This window comes from Anguilla rostrata, chromosome 8, assembly GCF_018555375.3.
Source record: "Anguilla rostrata isolate EN2019 chromosome 8, ASM1855537v3, whole genome shotgun sequence".
Classification (NCBI taxonomy): Eukaryota; Metazoa; Chordata; class Actinopteri; order Anguilliformes; family Anguillidae; genus Anguilla; species Anguilla rostrata.
Window position 1 is genome coordinate 12,072,660 of NC_057940.1, and position 18,392 is coordinate 12,091,051.

The window sequence follows — 18,392 nt, forward strand, 5'->3', positions numbered from 1 at the left end:
GCACATTCATTTCTCTAGAGAGAAAGAAAAATTGTAACATTTCTGGGAATCAATATAAATTCAATTAGAGGTCATAATTCAGAATAAATATATTCAGGGAAAGGAGATGTCTTCCGGCTTTCAAATATTGGCAGCATTTTCACGTCTGATAATACTGAGAGAATGAATTCAGCGTTTAAGCTTGCAAACGGTTACCGGATGAATTTAAAAGGTGATGAAAAACACCATTTCCTTCAACACTAACAGTGTTAGCACAATTAGAATAATGTGCAGCCAGTTCTTCCCGGATCAGTGGCATCAGCCAAGATGTTTCAGAAAGGAAGGAGACCATTTGAAAGAAAGTTGTCCAATGCGCGCAACTCCAGTCACGATTTCCATGACTTGATTTGAACTTTCCAGTTTTTGACTCGGACTTGCCCTTAAGTGACACGGACATGAAATTGTAGTAGGCTATCAAACCAAATCATACGTGTCTAAAATAGCTAATAAAAAAGCGGGTTAAAATCTAAATGAGGTTATTGCACTGAAAATCACGACGCCCATTCATCATTTCACCTGTGGGGAATACAATACAATGGTGTCTTCCCTGAACAGTGTTAGTGACGTTGCACGTTTGAACGATGTCACCGTCCACGTGAATTTTGTACCTAGGCAATTTGTCTGACAATGTGATAGATTGAGTTTGCGTTTGCAAAACTTGCCGTCCCTGATGGAGAGAAAAGGCTGCCAGTATGTATCGATACAACCTGCAAGCATAAAACTGAGGATAAACGTGGAGCAATGTCGTCAACTGAGGCACCACATGAATCCTGGGAGGTAGGCTAAATCACTTTAGGTTAACCTTGGAAATCCAGCTTTGTTTATTATTTTCCTCTTTTTTCTGAAGTATGACCAGGCAACTGCTAGCAAACGATTCTGCACTGTAGGCAGTGCACCCGAAGAATGTATTTCCACACATTAAAATGAATACTGTGATTCAAATATGATGTTAACCTACAACGAACACACCTTGGACAAAAAGTTGTTCTTAGTTGTTGTTAGTGGGGTTTTAGTGTGATATACGGACTATTTTTGACTTTACAATGAGCGTTTCTTCAGCATTCTATCAGTGCTAACAGCAGGACACCGACTGTACCACAAACGAATGCCTTTTAGGTGTGTATTCAGTTATTTTGACTTATGTGGATATGAAAGTTTGGTCCTGCAAGTTTGCGGCTCTTTTCTAACAAGTTTTCCTGCTCATTTCTGCCTGTTGCCGAAGACCTACACATTACTGTACACAGAGAGAACCTTTTCATATCCCATCGTTAAAAACTCAACAATGATCAGGTATGATGAGTGTCCCTCCTCTTTCTTAGTTGTGTTGCTGTAATTTTCTCATAGACTTCTGTGACTAAAACCATCAGTCTTGATCACTGGATGACTGTAGATCAGTGGTTCAGAGTTCAAAGGCAAGAAGTCTTGGTCTGTCAGTTGACACCACCGTTGACAAGCTGACACCACTTACCATTACTATAATATTAGATATTTTGAATATAATAATTTTGACTGCATAGTGGATATAGGTATACCTTAATAATGGTCCTGCTTTATTGAAGTTTCGTTATTTGTCTTTTTTGGCCTGTCAGTTCCAAATTTAAACCATCTTCCTGGCAAAAAGTTAGTTTTTGTGTGAAGCAATTGACTTATAGACATACTGTACAGCAAAGCATTTAATTTACAGTAGCTGAGAGGTGGAGAACCATTGATGAATCCTGACTAGTTCTTCACGATCCCAGAAATGTGCAGTTTTCATATGACGCCTGACTCAGACAGGCACACATTATTCTTTTGAATTCATGAGCTATTTTTCACAGTAAAGAGAAAACTGAGAAGGATAAAGCAAAATAAAAAATAAAATAGAAAAAAGAAAAAGAAAAGCTTCTTGCTGTAAGAGGTATTTATATTAATCACCATAAATTAGAGTGGAAATTCCTCAAGCCATTATAAAGGCAACGCTCTGACGAAAGGTTGTGCTGATGGCCTTGGAAAAACACTGTGGGTTTCTTCTAGATCGCTAATTGCAGTCAGTTCTGTACCACTGCACCCTTCTCCCCATGGCAGGGACTTTCACAGTGTGGCTTAGCAGCCTGCCAACACAGAAAAACAACAATAAAGAAAACTATACGCACGCACGCACGCACACACGCACACACACACAGATACACACATAAGGACAATTACACACACACACACACAGATACACACACACATAAGGGTAAACACACACACACACAGACACGCACACACACACAGATACACACATAAGGACAATTACACACACACACAGATACGCACACACATACACACACGCACACACCTACACACACACACACAGATACACACACACAGACACGCACACACACACAGACAGATACACACATATGCTACCCATGTTCTGACGGGCCCTGCTAAATAAATAAGTACGTTTCAAATTCTCCTCCTTTGTTGAGTCAGAGCTATAATTTGCTGTCACGGCATCGACAAGTTGTTTCCTTTTAAAATGAGGAAATAAAGGACGTTTTATGGATTTAGCTTAATTCGTGAAAACAAGAAAAAAATGAGTGGTTCAGTAGCCTGGTCCCAAAGTGGGAATTTAGCAAAAGCGTTTAAGATTTGGAGGCTGCTCAGTATTCTGTGTTATGTATTCTCTGGGGAGGCATTTAAAAAAAAAAGAAAAAAAAAAGTGAAACGCGAAAGATTTTCACCGAGTGGAGGCAATTGGGGGCATCAGCTGAGGTGTGCGGGCTGTGGAGAGGGATACGGGCCACCCTGTGAGCCACTGTAGCGCCCACAACTGCGCTACATTTCGCAGGATTTTGTTTCCAAGCATCCATGAATTCTCCCATGATGCCACTGGTCTCACAGTTTGAGGATCTGGATTTGAACGAATTTCTGACTTGGACTGTTGCGGCTGCTTTTTTTAAAGGGCCTGTTAACACTGGTTCGAGCATTTGGTGTATACAGTCAGGCGTGTGGTATAGGTTGGCACAGGGCATCATTACCTTCATCATGTCACCTGACTCATTGCAGTGCATAGAAATGATTATTGCATGCGTACCAGCAGACAAAAATTCTAGGGGTGGGGGAAAAAAAAGATCTTTTTTGTTTTAAGGAGCATCGTTTACATTTACATTTAAACATACATTCTCATCCAGAGGGACTACATTTCCCATACTGTTCATTTACAGAGCTCTTTATTTACTGAAGCAATTCAGGTTAAGTGCCTTTCTCAAGGGTTCAATGCCAGCACCCCATTCAGAACCGAACACACAACCTATGACTTCTAAGCTCAGTTCCCTAACCGTTACTCTACACTACTGCCAAGATAACACAAGTTTCTGGTATTTAGCTGTATGAACAAAGCATTTACCCCATACAGAAAATGGTTGTGAAAATGGTTAAATGAAAGATAATGCAGAATTTTTCACAAGGTCCCTATTGTCCCAACCTGGACCACATGTACCTGCTTGCTGTATTATAATATTTACAAGGTGGTACTGCGAGATAGTGGCATGCATTTTACAGTACAGGCTTTACACTCATTCGAGTGATCTGTGTTTTGACCTGAACAACTTTCTGCATAATTTTTTAAATGACAAATTCCTAGTTATGCGCATCGAATGATATCAGCTTTTTCTGTCACACACACCTAACTGTGTTGGGGGAACCTTCGCGCGGATGTAGCCTAATTCAGTGACGTTACCCCAATGCCTTTGTGTAAGCAGTAGGCAATTTAACTGTAAGTTGTCAGCAGATGTTCTCTGTTTTACTGCGTGTATTTAGTGTGAGACAAAATTCTGACTGTCTGGTTGCATTTTGGCTTATGACTTCTTGATAACGTTTCAGCATTAGCGTGATGGCTCAGCTATTCAGTTTCGTGTTGGCCTACAGCACACGCATGAACTGGATTAATGCGGCAAGTGCACAGTGGTGTGTTTTCCCTGTTGAGTGCCTCCACTGTGAAAGGGTGTCACAGTATTTTCAGCTTCTGGCCACAGTAATGAGACGCCGTTATGTAGGGTTTGCTGGAGTGTCTTTTGAGGTAACAGGGCTCTCTGTAAAGACCTGTTGTTGGGGTGTCACAGCAGAGACACACTTTCACAAACTCACAGTAATGGGCTATGTTGTGGTAGGATTTTGGCTATATTGTCCTAAAAAATGCCTTTTTTTCCTCAAAATTTTATTATGTGAATATTTACAGTTAAGCAATTATGCACTCAGGTTGCTACAAATAACACAAACAATGTGGAAATGAGTGGTGAAAACTCACTTACAGTTTATGCCATTATAGTAAACATAAGAAATCACTGACAAACAGCCAAAATACAATTTCACAATAAATAAAACCATAGATATGATTTCCAACATTATATTTCCCCAATATGAATTTTTTATTTTGTTCATTGTTTAAGTTTGTAAAAACTAAAAGCGTGTCTGAGAAGTTGTCATCATTCCCCGATCGCATCAAAACAAATAACGGTCCTTGCATGAAGACATTCAACCAAGTAATGAGACCTTAGCTTGGTTGCCATGGAGACAGAGGCCATACTCTCAAGTTGACTCCTGTTTGGGATATCTCATCTCTTAGAGGTTGTCTCTGTGACTTGCATTCGGCAGATCTTTGTGAGGGTTGCAGATGTAACGTCAGTCAAAATGTGCTTGTTTTTGATACATATTCAACAGAACACCACCTCCTGGCGTTGGGAGGCTCTCAAAGAGGGTTTTGTCGAATACATAAAGTGCAGACACAGAATAAATCATTAGTCTTGCTCAGTATTGCATCTTGCATGGGGTTCGTGTACATACACGCAAGGCGTGGAATTTATAATTCAGTTTATTACCTTGTTGTGTTACTTTAAAATTGTAATTGTGTGTATTAAAGAAAGTGAATACTACAAACAGCAATACATAAATATGAGTATGAGTACTGCTGCTACTTCTGCCCCTACTACTACTAATAATAGCCTTATAATAATCACCTTCTTCATCATTATTACAGTATTATGGTCATACTGTTGCAGTAACAACATTGATAACTACCACGACAATAAAAATAACGACCGCCATCATCAAAAATTAATCATAATAACAGCACCACAATTATGTTTGCGGTACAGCTGAGAAGTGCACTTTCCATCTTCGCTTATGAAGCTTTAATAACGCCCCACCTCCATGAATTACTGTCCGGGGGACGGCCTTGCCCGTGGGGGTCGCGCGGGGTCGGGGCTGCGGGTTTGATCCCGGGGTTGCGCATTGTCCCATCGCACTCATAACCTGGATTGCGCTTTGTAAACGACCCGCTGCATGAATGTGTCCCGTGCCAGCAGCGTTGAATAATGGGGGCCTTCCTGGAAACGTGCAGTTACCAGCTCACCTGGGCTCGACCTTGTGCCCTGCTGCCCTCCCAGGACATGAACTTGAAGTAAAGGCATATTTTATTAGATTCTGGCACACACACATATATATAGACTTTTTTTACATTTTCTTTTTAGGCTATTTTGTGATGGCTTAGAATGCACTATACTGATAAGGTGTCTCTATGGGCATTGAAACCAGAGGAATTACATGCTGCTTTTCAACTTATATGAAATTATCTTCAGTTTTTTTAGGCTAAAAGGGATAAATACACCCGCACATAAAACATTAAAAAAAATCTTTATTTTCACTTACTTCCACTTACTTCCTGGGCTAATAAGGTTAACTCTTCCAGGCATTTGAATGTAGCCGGTGTTATTTATCTGAAGAAAATGTAAACCCGGCTGTCTTCAGTAACGGATCCGCTCCATCGCCACTGAAACCGCGAGGCTGTTGACACCGGCCGGTGTTCGTGGTTGACTCCGCTGACCGCGAGATATTGCCGCCGCCGCCACCGTCCGCTCGGGCTAACCGTCGCCGGCGCGCATTCCGCGGGCTCCCGGCTCCCAATTCCCCACCCGGGAGACGTTGCCGTCGGTGATCGCCGTCTCCGGCAATTTGTCCGGCCCCAGGAGCCCTGGCAGGTTAAATTGTGTTTCTCTCTGTCATTAACCATCCGTGGAGTTTCCAGCTTCCAAGTTTTTGTTTTGTTTTATTTTATATTCCCCCCCCCCCCCCCGCCTCCCACAGTTTATTTGTTTTCATTGTCTTGACGTACATCAAGGGCTTGCTTTACTTGACTGGACCGGCATACCGCTGATGAATGCTAATTGCAGTTCTGTGGTAGGACCGGAAAGCGCCCCCCCTCCTGCCCGCCGAGGTCCCAGAGTACTGGCTGTCATTACTCAGCATCCCCAGCGTGCAGTTAGTGACGCGGCTCACAAGTGCATCCGCCACATTTTTCACCGAGTGGTTTACCGCCACCCTTCCACCGCGCCCCAATTACTGCTCATGGATTGGAAATATTGCTCCATTTAGTTTTTTTTTTTTTTTTCCCGTGGCTTTTCATTTATAAATGAATTAAAACATAGTGGCCTAAATCGCGCATAACAATCCAGTAGCGTAGCCAATGCCATAGCAACTGTGATAATATCATCTGTTACCTGAGAGGAGGGTAGCTGTTATCTTTTCAGTCCGTCCCCTGTAATTAGCATATAAATATGATGTATTAGCAATATAATCTCAATGAGCAAAGACACAGGAATGAGTTGATTCATGGTGAAATTACACTGAAGCACAATTACTGCACACCTTCAAAATCTGGGCTAGCTTTAATTACCTGCTAAAACAGCCTTGTCTGTTCCTTCCAATAGGCTTACGCCACTTAAGCATCATTAGCAAAAACTAAAACAAAAATCATAAAGCTGCATCAGCACAACATCTTTTTAGGGTCTCTCGTCTGTACCGGATCACATGCAGAATGATAAGGAGCAGGGTCGCATTACATCCACAGAGGTCACATCCTCAAAAAATTCCATCTTTTCTGAGGAGGATCACATTTGAAGGGTCTTATACAAAGTGCCTTGCACTGTAGGGATAGTGGCCAGCTATTTGGCAAAATAAATAAAGTGCTTTCAGTGGAAATAAAAGGGATGCTTTTGAACCCCATAACTCTGAACGTGAAAGAATATTTTCCAAGATGACAAAACATTCTCAGGCACAGACAGACACGCACGCGCGCACACACACATGCGCAGATGCTCACACACACAAACCCAAACCCAAACCCAAACCCAAAATTCAGGGCTTTACATTCTGTGTCATAACGAAAGCAGCATGCGATCGGCTTCTGAGGCACTTGATCAAATGCATCAGCAGAGCCTTGTTACTGTAAGATGACATTTCGCTGCGCTCAGTACGTAAAACCAGCAAGCTGTCACGTCCGGGACGTGGTCACAGCAATCTTGGGGAAAAAACACCGAAGGCTGAAGATGGCCCTGTCTGTGTGGAAGCCTTTCAGCCCTGGCAGAGCAGGGTAGGGAAATGGGCGGGGCTGCAGGCGCATAGAGATCGGCAGAGTCGCTGTTAACACACCATTGGCCTCAAGTGCTCACCGTCATCTCCCAGCCTCCTGCTCTGCTACACTGATGGCAGTCTGAAGAGTGCTTTAGGAATCATAGAAACAAAACATTTAGCCTCAGTGATTTTGTGAAATGAAGATATTTTACTTCACTGATTTGATATCATATGTAGATTTAAATTAACCCTTAACATTTCGCTGTGTAGATGCAACAGTTTAAAAAAAAAAAAAACGCCCAAAATATTAATGTGAGTATCACCTTCGTTTGTGACACCGAAGCTGACAGAATCACAGATGTTGTTGACAGATGCGGGAGGAAGTGCGTGCCACAAGGTGTTTTCTGGAGCTCGTTCTCATCAAAGCCTGCAGCGCAAGTCCAATACACCCCTCTTGCCGATTTGAATGTTGTTACGTTACAAGTGGAGCTCAAAATCGACATGGCCACAAGATTACCAAGAAAATCTAGAAGCGGTCCTATCCGGCGTTCAACTGGGGTGATGCTTATAGCTTACAGTATGTGTTACTATCTGTACGGATTCAGATACAGTTCATTTCCAGGATTGTGTGTGTGTGAGAGAGAGTGTGTGCGTGTGCATATGTGTATGAGAGTGTGTGCTCGTGTGTGTGAGTGTGTATTTGTGTGTGCATGTGTGTGTGTATTTGTGTGAGTGTGTGTTTGTGTGTGCATGAGTGCGGGTGTGAGAGAGACAGTGTGTGTGTGTGTGTGTGTGTCCGTGATTGTGTACTGAGGAAAGCAGCAGGCTTATTCAGCACTCTGCTGGTGTGCTAGCACAGCGTAGCGTCACCGTGTGAGAGCCAGTGCAGGGGCCTGCCCCAGGCCTTCGTGCCCACACCAGCGGTAGCGGCGGCGACCAGGCCCGCGGGCTGCTGGGAGATGGAGCAGAAGCTGAGCGAGGGGAGCAGCGAGAGCCGTGACTCAGCCGGCCCTCAGCACCTGTTCCAACCGTCCACTACCCAGCAGCCTTTTCACCAGCCGCAGAACACAGCATGCTGACGTGTGTGGTGTGTGAATGTGTGAGTGCGTGTGTGTGTGTGTGTGTGTGTGTGTGTGAGTGCGCGCTTGTGTGTGTGTGTGAGTGCATGCTTGTGTGAGTGTGTGTGTGAGAGTAGTGTGTGTGTGTGTGTGTGTGTGAGAGTGTATGTGTATGTGTGTGTGGTGTGTGTGTGTGTGTGAGTGCGTGCTTGTGTGAGTGTGTGTGTGTGTGTGTGTGAGAGTAGTGTGTGGTTGTGTTTTTCCATCTCGAGGTCTTTTCGGGAATGGTCTTTTAATCATAACTGGTGCCTGTGCTTTTACAGGTGTGGGAATATTGAACAGGCATTATCTGTCTGTGTGTCCATTAAATAAGCTCCAGGGAGTAGATTTTTACAAAATGACAATGGTGAAAAAACAGAGCGGATAGGTCTATAGTGCTTCAGAGTTTTTCAACGGAAATAATCGGGGATCCATGTCACATAATGGACGAATACAAATTCTTTCCACCATTGAATAACAGAGGGAATTCAAAATGAGATCCTTTATTTTTTGAAGGTGCTTTTCTTTTGGTTTTGTTTGTTTGCTGTCCCACTCGAATTTCCCTGAAGTTAAATGCCAAGGTCATTGGAATTACAGCTTTTAGCACCAGTGTTTGTGTTACTTTTTATTATATTTTCAGAATAATTGCTCACATTTCGATATTGATCCAAGAAAAAGGTTCATTGAACAATAGCAGAACTATTATAACTGCACTAGTATTGGTCACCCCGGTTAATGCCCTGGCGTCATTGAGGATGCAGAGGTAATGAGCTTAATTAGCGTTTTTCGTGTCCTCTACTGATTTGTATGTTTTGTCCCAAAAAGTAGGTTTTGTCCCTCTAGGCCACTAGGCAGTACAGCAAAGAGAGCTAGGCTATCTGGTAAATGCCAAGGATACCCAAGTGCGGCCTCCTGAATGTAATTGACGACGCAGCTAAATGTTCATGTAAATAGGCTAAAATGTTAAAGGATATATCAGTCTATCATTTTAGCCTAGATTTCGATGGAAATGGCTCATGTTTGCACTGACTTTGGGTAGATATCAGCACAACTCGTGACTCTTGGACACGTTGTTTCTTTTTTAGGCGAGCTGATCTATGGTTAATGATGAATGAGGTTTTCGCACGCACAGCCGCAGTCTGGCGCGGAGTCCGGACGGTGCCTCTGCTGGCTCTGACCGGGAGCCCTGCGGGGCGATCCACACGAACGGGCGGCAGTGTCGCCCGGGGAGACCGGGGGTTTCACCGGGTCGCGATAACGACGTTTACCAGCCCCGGTCCATCAGGTCCCGCGCGGCTCACCCCCCGACTCGCGTGTGAAGCGTCTCCCTCCAAGGTTGCGTCTGCGCGAGACGCGCTTCTCGACCGCGGCGTAGGAAGACGCGGCGGCCGCTCGCCGTGCTTCGGACGAGCGCGCACGCCTGTCTGCTCTCTCCCGAATCGACGGAGGTTTTCGACGAGCGTTGCATGTGTGAGCGTTACACACCGAGGAGGGGAAAAAAAATGAGGAAAGTCTTTTAAAAATGCAGCGTTCCCCAAGCAGACGTTTGTAAACACGCACCACGACCTCCGAACAGGCATCCCAGAGGGCTGCCGGGTCGCATATTTATTTGAACCAGGACTTAGAAATGTTCAATCCTCGCAGTTACCTTGTGTCGCAGCCAGTCCGGTGGGGGCTGGTCCAGCCCTAACCTCGTGTAATTAAAAAAAAGGGTGTTTGAATTTTAGATTCCGGAATAATTATAGAGAGCTTTATCGCTGACAGAAAATCGGTAAAAAAACCCAGCGCCCCCAGGCAAAGGAGACCTTTAGCGGGATCGCGGCTAGCATCCCCAGCGCTGAGTCTGAGGCGGTGCGTGTCCTTAAATAAACAACAAGATCCCACATCATACAGCGTCTTTTTAAATAACCCGCTGTTGGTTTATTAGCTCTGTTAGATGGAAGAAAGAGCTGTTGGATGTGCGGAGCATATTACAGTAGTTTTCTCTGATCAGGCCATCGTGGAATTGTCCATATGGCAGATTTGATCCCGGTGACTATGAGATTAATATGAAGACCATGACGCATAGTGTTTGCCCTGAATTACTTTTTTCATTGTAACACTCTAGAGAACATGACGAAAATTCAGTATTTAAATAATTTCAGGTTTTTCATATCCACTTTATTTACCAAATCGTTTTTCGGATGGAATTCAATGAAAATTCCTATTTCTAATCTATTTCATTTATCACGTTAAACAATTTGTTTTACTTTGGTATCAATGACATACTGTGACAAGGACTATGCCTAAATTTCTTCTCTATGTTAAATGTTTGAAAAATATATTTCCCACAAAGTGATATAGTACCTAAAGCATGAATAATGAAAAGCAATAGATAATGAACAGTGTTTTGTAGCCTAAATTGATACCTGACAAGTGAGGTAGTATTTTAAATTGTATTACCATTGTTTGTCAGGATAAGATGTTTTTGGAAGCTGGCGGAGGCATATTTGTCAAAATGAATGAGGCTTTCATGTTTTCTGAACTAGTAAAATTGATCTGAATGTTGTTTAATTAAATAATACATCCTGTAATTCCAATTCAAATTCAAATTCTGCATCCAGCAGGATTTAAAAAATTCTAATTCCAAGTCATGAATTGAATTGGAATCAGTTCCAAGATTCTGAAATGACTCCAACCCTGGTGTATTAATGGCAAGTCCTGTTGGGCTGAATGGCTGTTGCTCTTCATTATGTTATCACTGCTCATACGTCGTTAACACAGCATCTGGAATAGGCTGGGTTTCTCCGACAGGGAGAGCAGGTTACGGAGCAGGAACATCCCGTGAGCTCCTCCGTGTGTTTACTGCAGGAGACGGTGTACCACAGGGTGAGTACTCCGCATTTAAAGTAGTCCACAAGCTCGACGTCTTCACCCTCGATGACAGCCGGGCCATGTAAGGTTAGCTCTGCTTGCAAACCCATTAGCAGTTCCTTTGTTCTGTGTGCTCGAGCTCTCACGGGACCACAGACAAGCGTATCAGTCACATGGGTTGTCGGTACACGGTGACATGATGGCCAACTGCATGTAATGCTGTTGCTAGGCGCCATTGAGAGAGAAATGTCAGTCCGCTCAGCTGGGGAGGAAATCTGACATATGGCATCAAAGCATCATTAGGATCCCTCCCCGCTGCGCGAGAGGTGAGGTCTTGCAGGAAGACCGTGGCGAGGTTATGATCGGACCAAAAAATGGACTGCACCACTTCACAGACATTTTCAGTTTTTCCAGAACTATCCAAAACATGCTCTTCTGTGTCCTGTATAAAATGTGTGTGCTACTGCTTAAGTCCAGCTCCATAAGAGGACAAGACACTTGCAGGTTCCCAGAACAGTACAAAGTGTATGTGGTCCACATGACCAGGATGAGAAGACTGGTAAATCTTAAATATTATAAGAATATTAACTATAGATTCTGCAGTACATGGGCAATTTGAAGCAGTTAGGTTAGAAAAAGCTGTTGACCAGAGCTGGGTTATGCCTGGGTCAGGCATTAGGATCAATGTTCTACACTGTAAGACCATAGTGTATTACACTATTCAATACACAACATAGTTAAGTACAATAAGCAATTGAATTGAATTTAATGTTGGTCCTTGATGCATGTCTAACCATTTTATTAGTGCATATAAACCAAAGATACCGTATGTTCCACAAAACCACAACTAAAGTGTGAGTTTTCTGTTTCCATTCTGCTGCAGTTCGTCACTTTTCCGTCTGTGAGCCAGTGAGGACCCGGCTCTTCTGAATCTTCCAGTGCTGCAGGCTTGCGGTGGCGAGGTTGCCGCAAGCCCGTTACTGGCAGGGAATGCTGAGAAATTAGTAACCTAGATAAAATAAAAACTAATAATAAAAAATGGTGAAGGCGTCTGCTGATTTCAGTGCGTGCCTGGGAATTCTGGGATGGCTGGGAGTTCTTGAACACTGACGGCAGGACGTGCCAGACCCAGACTGGCCGCCGTGCTTTCTGGTCTCTCAGATTTTTTTGAAGGCTGGATGAGGAGATAGATTCAGTATCTGGAGCAGAAGCACACACGCACACACACACACTGACACACACATACGCACACGCACAAAACACAAACACAGACACACACACAGCCACAGGCACAAACTCACAAATGCAAATACACACACACACACACACACACACACACAGACAGAAGGACACAAACACACACACACAGGCACAAATACAGACACAGACACACACACAGCCACAGGCACAAACACACAGATGCAACTACACACACACACACACAGACACACACACACACGCACACAGATGCAAACATACACACAGACACACACACACACACACACACACACAGGGAGGAGAATGAGAGGGTGAGGCATGCACCACGGATTTTAAAACAAAAGCAGACGATGCTATGTTTCTGAGGACATTGAGCTCAACTGGGGAACGCCTTACATTGCCGCCACCAGCAGGGATTTTTAACAATTAGCGACTGTGCAAGTGAGAGAGAGGCCTGGCACTGCAATGCAAACTTTGTCAAAGTCTGTCAAGAACCCCTCTCTGTGGTTTTTCCACTTTTGTTTTCACATTGACTTGCCGTCATTGACTTCCTCCGCCAACAACAAGAAGAAAAAAAAAACGTTAAATATAAATCTGAGTCATAACTGTGATTTTTCAGAATTTCCTGCAGGAGAGACTGTGATGTGATTTTTCAGAACCTGGCATTGTTGTTATGTTTCATGTCCGAGTGCTTTCTGGGTGACGTCAAACAGCCGGCCACTAGACCACCTCCTTGTCCTAATTGTATAAAGAGGTGCTTGCCGCCACATATTTAGTTTTTTCTTTGTGTGCGGGCAGTGCACGTGTGTGTGTGTGTGTGTGTGTGAGAGAGACAGAGAGAGAGAGAGAGAGCAGTATACACACGTCCTTGTCGATCCCAGGAGAATGGGATACAGATAGACGAGGCCAAATCTGACGGTGTGACTAATTCGCAGAACAGTTTTTTAAAGCAGAAAGTGGCAGGACGCTGTGTGAATCACAGGCGTTCTCCCGTCCCCGCCGGGCTGCAGTGAACGTGAGTCTGGCGCTGGAAGCACCCGGCAGGCACGGGCTCACTCTTATATGGAGTGCCTTTCCGAGGTGTGGCACGTGGCACCAAGGCGAGGATGAAGGTGAGGTAGGCTGCAGGAGAAAAAAAACTGACACGGGGAAGAAGGCTGCGTGATACACAGTAAAAAGTCCCCGTGTTAAATCGACTCTTGGAGAGTATGGTGCCTATTGGAGTCATATGTCCTCTGTTAGACCTGGATTAACGCTGCATATTTTACAGTGTAATGAGTTAAGCACAACTTTTTTAGCACAGCTTTTCAGTTTTATCTGAAATAGATTTGTCCTTGAGTGTGAACTTTTGACTTGAATAAATGCAAACCTTTATTTCTTCTTTCTTTCTTTGTTTTGGAGATTTCTGAACACGCCCCACCGCCTTGGTGGGGGAAAAGTTTATTATTATTGTGAGAGAGATTTAAGGATAAAAATATTGTTTGTATCCAGGCTGCGGTCTTCTAGTCCCTGACTGGAATCACTTCTTCTGTGGTGAAGAAGGCTACGTGTCACATGACACCATCATTGCTCTTGGCATCTAGGGAAAACATTCTGACCTGGATTCGATCAACATTTGTCTGTAGCGACTCTGACTTATAAAAACTGTAAGTGTAACTTTGTCTTCAGAAGAATCAAGTCCATTTCAGTGGCCACAATGTGTTTGCAAGGAGTGAAATGAACAGTTGCATTTAAATGTGAGTGAAAGGTCGAATGTAGATTGAATCCTGGCCTAAATAAACTTGACTTGACTCGACAGTGGTCTTGGTAGGTATAGCTGGAATAGTAGGACTGGAGGGAGGAAGAAGAACAAGCAATATGACCGTGGTCAGGATTCAATCAAAATGTGTACTTTTACTTCAACTGTATAATAAGATGTATTAAAAGTGTTTTGTTCTTTTGTCAGAAGGACAGTTGGGCAAATTAATTCTGTCAGTTCTTCTTTTTTTTTGTTGCAAACTCAATTCATGGGGGGAAAAAAACAAACAAACAAATTACATTCAAATATGATCCAAATGGAACAAAAAATGTTGATTGTTCACTGGCACAGAAATTTTGGCTTCATGTATACACATGCAGGCTATGTAGAAGCAGAGGCTTCTGCATTGTGCCTGGTACAGCGTAAGATATTTCTAAGATTATTTGAGTTCACCTGCTAGTACCTTTTTTCCAGATTCAATATGCAGGATATAGGTGTCAAATCTTCTATGACACATGAACTGATTAAAGTGTAAAGTTTTGAGTAATAATTCAGTGCTGACAGGCTCTGGCGTGTTCTGTTCCCTTTGGGCAGTCTATGTCTGGGACACAGAATACTTACACGGAAGAAAGCAAGCCCAAAAAATTCTCTGCTAACTTTGGCTGTATTTATTGTTAAGTGTTGAGGTGGCATGCTTCTTTATTTTGTATTTCTCAGTATACGAAGATACGCTTGAGAAAAGTTGTGTTTGACACAAAAAAAAAAAAAAAAAAACTGTAAGCAATTGCACTCAATGGGCTAATGAGATCGTTATCCCTATTCAGTTGTTAGCCTTAGTTTGGACTTTAGCATTTCACTGGAGAAAAAAAAAAAAGTTCTAATGTCCATCTGGAGAATGGACAATCTAACATAAGGTTCGTAATGCAATTAAAATAAATTTAATTGCCTCTGCTTTTCTCCCCAATTAATGGGGCTTAATGACGGTTGAGGGTCAATAACCACGGCTGACATTTAAGACTCTGTGAGCCGAACGTTCTGTTGCCATTTAAGAGCAGGGAAATGTAATAAATAAATACAAGCTGCACTAGGAGACCTCATTAAGCCATTCGTGAGACAGCAGTGCCTTTAAAACAGTGTTCATACGCATACATATTACTGTTTGATGTCCCGTTTCATGAATATTAGCATTTTTATTTTAGCGCGAAGGAAGTCGAGGCTGGTGGAGGGCTGGAGATTCCAGCTGAGACGATGGCTCAATCATCCCGGCCAATCACTTCGCTCTCTCTGCTGTCAAACACAATAGTGCAGTGAATTATGCCATTTTTTCCTTTTCTCCCTCCCAACATGCACAGTTTTCCAGGGGTCAAGAAGCCTACTTCCTGCTGGTACCTTCCATAGGGAAGCTTTTAGGCTTGTTTGAATGTGCTGCTCTGCAACAAAGAAATGCTGATTTCAACAGCGTTATGTTCTGTTGCCTTTCCCTTTCCCTTCAACTCTTTGTTCCAGCAAATACTCTCTGTCATTGGATGTGTGCGCGTGTCGGAACGAGCATATTTGTGTGTGTGCATGTTTGCATGTGTGCATGGGAAACTGTACACAATGTACCAAAGGCAGAGTTCTAAAAATGAACCAACGTCGTGTTTTAGTCTGGCTTGCATGTCAGTTGCCCAGGCCACAAAGGGCTGCTGGGTAATTCCTCCTCAACCCTTACCTGCGCACCGCTGCCCGTCACCTCTGCTCTGTCACCGCTAGTAACGCAGGAACGGCCCGTGGCTCTGTAGGGTCTGCAGGCCTTGGCTGCGACTCAGCTCTTCAAGTCCACACGTTGCGCACGTCTTCCCCACCCTCCCGCTCATGGGAAACGAGGAGGGGCTGAGAATCTACGACTTTGCTAAAAGGCCCCGCGTCGAACAGATGGCTTTGGGAAGAAATACGGGCGAGCGATTGGGCCACGAGCTTTAAAATTGCGGAAACGCGCGTCGCGAGGTATCATTAGACGAGCGAAACGGAAAAGAACATATGGGGCCGGGAGGATGAAACAATAGCGCTAAGCCGAGATGACTTTTTCGTCATTTCACGCTAACGGAAACTCACACACTTTTCTTTGCTCAAACACAGCATAACACCATTTCCCAGACACCTGCAGAAAATTCTAAAAATAATGGAAAGAACAGTCCTGCTGATATCGGGGTGATATGTTGGGTTGCATCCAATTAAATATATAATAATAAATATGTAATGACAAACTCAATTAAATATGATTTATTTTGAAGAATAAATCCGTAACCGTCTCTGATAGTTATCGTGCCGCTACATGAAATATTAATAATATGATGACATTATTTTTTTGTAAAAATGCAAACGTAGCACCTCAGCAGAAATGCAAGTGTCACCAAAAGCACATCACATCCCCAGTAATCTCTTTCTGTCTCTCAGTCTCTTGATCTCCTTTTCTGTTTATTCCTCTCGGTTCTCTCCAAGTCTGTCTGATTGGTCTCTCTCTCTTTCTCTCCCTCGCTGTCTTCGATACTGTGTAAATATGGAGAGTCATCTCGCTGTCCTCATCTGCATTATATGTGTTTTTAAAGCAATGCAGATGTGGCGGCAACAGAAGGGGGGGTAATAAAAATGTTAAAAGGGACCATAGCTCTTCCTGACATGTGATGAATCTTTCAGAAAGATGCATCTGTGATGCATTTTGTCGGATTTAATGTCGTGCCGTAAACTTGCCTTTGAGTGTACCACCTTCTCCACCTCACAGACACAGCAGAATTACACAAACAATGCTGCGCAAAGAGGCACATTTTTAAAACGAGATTTCTCTGCCATGCTCATAATGTAATACATATTAAACAAAGACCATCATATTGCATTTGCACTACGTCAGTGCATTGCGTGAGCAGAAGTAGATGCCTTAAGGTGAATGTTTTGTCATTTTGCTGCATGCTTGTTGCATTTAATGAGTGCCACTCTTGTTCAACTGACTTGAACGGTGCCTAACAAATTTGTAATAGATCGGTGTGGAAGAAGAGTCAGTCCACATTTTTTGGAGGGCTTACCAATTATCATTGGAAAACACCACTTTAGAATCTTGCATATTTACCTGTGCCTGACATTCAGTGCAATTGTTTTGTGGAGACCTCTTTCATGCTCTGAATTTATTTTTGTATTTATTTTTGTATTCCTTCTCTAGCCATGAATATTTCTTCTTTACGCATGAATAAAATGTAAATACTAAAAACCGGTGTGTAAATCATAATATGCAAAACGTGTTTTGAAAAATGACATTAGACAGGAACACACTGTGTCTGCTTTTATTTATTTATTTTATTAAAAGTATGTTTGTCAGGGGGTCAGAAGGCGGCGTCCACCTTGCTATCAGACGCGGTGCGCTGTATCGTGTCAGACTGAACAGGGGGCAGTCATTTACGGCCTAATTAATTACCGGGGCCCGCCCGACCGCCCGCCAGGCCATTTTTCATGAATAATGGACAGTGTTTTTTGAAGGTCGTTAAAAAAGGAAAGCGACTCTTTTTCCGGAGACGGAGAGCCACTTAGCGCCGAGCCCTCGCGGGTTACGGGTGACGTGGAGGGGGCGCTCGTGTCAGGCGGCAAGTAGCGGCATAGGGTAATTTGTCAAACAGTCTGCTGGGGCCACCGGTGTTACGGACTGACAAATAACTCCCCCTTTTGTTGTGAGAACACGTGTCTTACAAGTCCCGAATTAATGGGCCCTTTGTAGTCCATTTATTTGTCACCTGGCCGTTTATCCGAAATCCGGTCTCACTCGACTCATTTCCGCATCACTCTGACACCCACGGAGAAGCAATTTTCCCCGGATTCAGATTGGACCATAAGTGTGTGGCAGGTTTCGCACTGTAGTTTCCTCGATGGAAAATTCATCAAACGTGGGAAATTAGCACAAAACGAAGATGTCGACATTAAGAATTTACATCTTATGTTTGCTTACTCAAATGCGCAACAAATATCCCGTTTTTATGCAGTGTAGTTAAAAAGAGAGATGGCATTCCCATGTGAAATTTTAAAACTGCTGTACGATGATAACACGTTGT

The 18,392-nt window shown here is 43.4% G+C and overlaps 1 long non-coding RNA gene across 1 annotated transcript; it reads left to right on the plus strand.

Annotated features, from left to right (window-relative positions):
- Positions 1-537: 537 nt before the first annotated feature.
- LOC135260838 (uncharacterized) lies at positions 538-16,475 on the plus strand. The gene is made up of 3 exons (XR_010331760.1): positions 538-816; positions 11,304-11,378; positions 12,247-16,475. It is a non-coding gene; the product is annotated as an uncharacterized LOC135260838 (long non-coding RNA).
- The last annotated feature ends 1,917 nt before the right edge of the window (positions 16,476-18,392 follow it).